Below are 5,162 nucleotides of genomic sequence, written 5' to 3' on the forward strand. Positions count from 1 at the left end.
ACAATGCGGAGGCAGGAGACTGACTTTCCTTGAAGTTTACGCCTCAGATACCGCCTTCACGCAAAGTGGGCGTGGCAAGCCCAGAAGATCGGAATACACAAAGTACAATCCACAAACCACAAGAAACTCAAGAAGAAGGAAGACCAAAGTGTGGATACTTTGTTCCTTCTTAAAAGGGGAAACAAAATACCCATGGAATTGCAGAGATAAACTATGGAGCATAGACTGAAGGATGCACAATCCAGAGACTGCTCCACCTGGGAATCCTTCCCATATTCAATCAGCAAATCCAGACACTATTGTGGATGCCAGCAAGTGCTGGCTGACAGGAGCTTGATATAGTTGTCTCCTGAGAGGCTCTGACAGTGCCGGACTAATACTTGGCTCACAGCCATCCATTGGACTGAGCACAGGGTCCCCAATGAAGGAGCTAGAAAAAGGACCCAAGGAGCTGAAGGGCTTGCAGCCCCTTATGATGAACAACAACATGAACTAACTAGTACCCTCAGAGCTCCCAGGGTCTAAACCACCAACCAAAGAGTACACATGGTGGGACTAATGGCTCCAGCAGCATATGTATAGCAGAGGATGGCCTAGTTGGTCATCAAGGTCAGGAGAGGCCCTTGGCCCTGTGAAGGTTCTATGCTCCAGTGTAGGGGAATGCCAGAGCCAGGAAGTGGGAGAGGGTGGGTTGGTGAGCAGGGGGACAGGGGAGAGAACAGGGTTTTTTTGGTTTTTGGCTTTTTTATTGGTTTTTTTTTCTTTTTTCTTTTTGCCAGAGGGGAAACTGGGATAGGAGATATCATATGACATGTAAATAAAGAAAATATCTAGTAAAAAAGGGGGGAACAAAATGATTACGGGAGTAGGGAGTAGGAGGGACTTGAGAAGAAGAGAGGAGAGGGAGAAGAAAAAAGGGGACAGGATCATGTGTGGGAGGAGATGGGGGAGATGTACAGAGGGTCAGAAAATTGAACAGAGATGTAACAATGGGGGCTGGGGAACTGGGGATAACCACAGGAAAGTCCCAGATGCCAGGGAAGCAAGAGGTTCCCTGGACTCATTGGGGATGACATTACCTGAAATACCCAACAAAGAAGAGAGAGACCCTGTAGAGACCATATCCAAAGGTTAGGCACAGCCCCCAGTTGAGAGATGGGGTCACTTACCCTCCTCAAAATTTTAACCCAGAATTGCTCCTGTCTAAAGGAAATATAGAGACAAAGAATAGAACCGAGACTGAAGGAAAGACCATCCAGAGATTGTCCCACCTGGAGATCAATTCCATATGCTGCCACCAAACCCTGTCACTATTGCCAATGCCATGAAGTGCTTGCTGACTGGAACCTGCTATGGATGTTTCCTGAAAGACTGACAGAGCCTTACCAATACAAATGTGGATGCTTGCAACCAACCATTGAACTAAGCACAGGGATACCAATGGAGGAGTTAGGGAAAGGACTGAAGGACCTTAAGGGGTTTGCAACCCCATAAGGTGAACAACAATATCAACCAAGTAGACTCCCCAGAGCTCCCAGGGACCAAACCACCAACCAAAGAATACACATGGAGGGACCTATGGCTCCAGCTGTATATGTAGCAGAGGATGGCCTTATCTGGCACCAATGGGAAGGCCCTTGGTCCTGTGAAGGCTTGATGCCCCAGAGTAGGAGAATGCTAGGGAAGTAAGGCTGGAGGGGGTGGGTGGGTGGGGGTGGGGGTGGGGGAGCTCCCTCATAGAAGCAGGGGCAGAAGGGGAGGAGGGAGGGGATTTCCAGAGGGGAAACCGGGAAGGAGGATAACATTTCAAATGTAAGTAAATAAAATAACTAATAAAAAAATTTTTTAAAAAGAGGAAGAGGGAAAATAGAGATGACAAAAATATAGAGATTTCATACCCCTAACTATGCTTTAGTACATAATTCCTCAATAAAAGGCAAGAGTGCTGTTTTACAAACACTGCTGGAAATGTTAGAAAGAATGTCAAGAGTATCTCATTCCCAAATACTGACCTCACGGTAGTAATTCAAATTCTTACCCATGATGCATGTAAATCATTGCCTCACAGGCAAAATGTCTATGGCCCATGGCAATGATGAATAAAAGTCTATATTACAAACTGACTATAGTGTCCCTTAATGTATTCCAGTCTGTCCTAAAGGAACCAACTCTACTCAGATGATGAAGCTGGAGAGATTATTTTAAAGAGACTAAAATGTTAAGGTTTAATTCAGTTAGGCTAGGAAAGGAGCTAGCAAGGACATGAACCATCACACACTCAGTAAGAACATCAGTTGGGCTAGGCTAGAGGAAATAATGGCTGGAATCAAGTTACCAGTGCCCAGAGGAAGCTGAAGTGGCTGAAGAGAGAGAGACCCCTTTATGGCCCTTACAAGTCTGAAGCCACAGTAAGAACTCTGTCAGAAGCTTGAAATGACTTGGAAAAAAAAATTACCCCAACCTTCTCCTTTTCTATCCTTTAATATACTGTTTGGTCACCCACAATTGTCACACAAGAGAAGGGCATATTAATGATTTGTCTTTTGAGACAGTTGAGCAAGAAGAGAATACTTGGCAGATTTATAACAGCAAATCTATGGAGCCAATATCCAATGATAAAAGAAGGTTTAAATAATTATGCTGTTTATCGTTCTCAGAAAGAACACTATGGAATCAGGAAGCTCAAAAGAGAAAGTGACTAATTCCACCTGGAGGAGAACAGAATATTCCTTTGTTGTCCTGCAAGTAAAGTTTCTCTCTCTCTCAAGCTCGCTCTTGGTTATTATAGTTAGTCCATGGTGGGTGGTGAATTCTACAATCTTAGCAAATACAAGGCACAAGAGGCCAGTCTGAGCTACACAGTGAGTCTGTCTCAAAACAAACTATCATATTCCAGCTAGAAGAGTCACATACACAACAAAAAGACAGTGTGCATAGTCGCATCCTTTGACCACCCCAGACCACCCTAATCATTTTAGCCTTTCTATATCTCCAGACCTTTTTCCAAGTGTGGATGTGCATGTGTGTGTGTGTATGTTGTATGTGTATATATATTCAGAAAAAAACACTGAAAATGCTAAAGAATTCAGATATATACTATATATAGAAATTTATAAAACAGTATCTAATGTTCAAAAATACAATATGCAAATATATATACATATATAAATACAATATAAATGTTATATTTTGGAACATATCATAGACACTCTTTTGTAAATTGTATTTTTCTGGTGGATAACTCATAAATACTAGTTTTTGTGAGAGATACCATTGTTCAGCATTTAGCAATTTAAAAGCTCTTTAAAACTTTGTTTCTTTGTATCTAGTTGTGATGGCTAATCATGTCAACTTGACTCTATTTGAAATCAACTAAAGCCCAAACTGCTGGGTGCTCCTGGGAGGCATTTTCATAACTAGATTATTTGAAGCAGGAAGCCCCACCCCCATCTGGGCCACATCTTCTGGAAGCAGCCCACATAAAAAGGCATAGAAGAAGGAAACAATGCCTTTTGCCCGCCCGTCCTCTCACCAGCAAGTTCACCTCACCTGTTGCTGCCAGTATTAAATGCAACATCATCAGGGTTCCAACACAAACCCAAGACCAGCAGCTCTCCAGAAATCCTGTAGCATTCCAGTGCCAGGTAGGGAGTCCTGAGATGTCCAGCCTCGTGGGCTGCATAACTACAGTATTGTCGGCCTTTTTGTGAGACAGCCGTTGTTGAACTACCCTGACCACATCCTGTAAGCCAGTTTACTACAGCCCACATCGACATCCATTGTATCAGTTCTGTTCCTTTGAGAACCTCAACTGATCCACTGCTTATAACTACAGTGCAGTCTCCATTTCTCAGACATTTCATCTGGTGCCTTGTCTTGTCTTAGCAAGCACATGTGATATACTGCCTATTAGACTTGCTCACACTGTCTTTTTAGCCCTCCAGCCAATTTCAGGCCACTGACCTGTTTTGTACAGCCTATAAACCATTTTTACAATTTTAGATTGGTTTTTGTTTGTTTTGTGTTTGTTTGTTTGTTTGTTTTTTACAGCATACATAGGAAAGACAAGCAATAGAGACAAAAGTGGTCTTTAAAATGTAAAGTATTTATCATCCAGCCTTTCACACACACAAAAAAAATGTTTGTTTACCCCTGGCATGGAGCATCTCTCTATTATAAATCCCCAGAAGTGTAATTTTTAGTCAATGGGTGTGAATATTCGTGAGGCTTTTTATTACCTCAGAATCCTTGAGCTAATTCATGCCCCTCTCAGTAATACATAAACTTTGTCAGTTGCTATGATCTGTTCCCTATGAGAGGCTGACTCAAATCACACCTTCTGAATATTATTTTCTCTCAGCCAACTTGATAGTGAATTATTCAAGGTTTCACTTCCCTTAACAATATTTGGTCATTAGTAAATTTTTTTTCGTCATGATTTAACTAACTTACATTTGCCCCTTGGGGACAGAACATCTTCATTCTACCCATAATACCTCTTTCAAAATGAGAATATTACTTATTAACCTTTTATAAATTACAAATGTTAAATATTTTTTCTTCATATTACTCTGTGTGGTTTTTAGATAAAACAAGTTTAAAAGCCCACTGGTTAAATCGCTACCTTCCTTAGTAATTTTTCTCTTTGTTCCACATTTCCTTTGTGAGTCTTTAACCTTCTAAGGGAGTGGTTCTCCTAATGCTGCAGCTCTTTAAAACGATTCCTCTTTAGATTTGTTCCCCCTCCTGTTCCCCCCCACACCCCTCCCTATAGATTCATGTGTTTGAATGCTTGGCGCATGGGGAGTGGCACTATTAGGTGTGGCCTTGTTGGAGGACATATACCACTATGGGGGTGGACTTTGAAGTTTCCTATGCTCAGGCTCTGCCCAGTGTGCAGGAGACCCTCTTACTGGATGCCTGTGGAAGAGAGTCTCCTCCTGGATGCCTTCTATGTTCAAGATGTAGAACTCTTGGCTCCTCTGGCACCATGTCTTGCCTGCATGATTCCATGCTTCCCGCCATGATGATAATGGACTGAACCTCTAAAACTATAAACCAGCCCCAATTAAACATTTTTCTTTATAAGAGTTGCCTTGGTCATGGTGTCTCTTCATAGTAATAGAAACCCTAAGACAGAAGTTGCTACCAGGAGTGGGGTA

Source organism: Mastomys coucha, unplaced genomic scaffold (genome assembly GCF_008632895.1).
Source record: "Mastomys coucha isolate ucsf_1 unplaced genomic scaffold, UCSF_Mcou_1 pScaffold14, whole genome shotgun sequence".
NCBI lineage: Eukaryota > Metazoa > Chordata > Mammalia > Rodentia > Muridae > Mastomys > Mastomys coucha.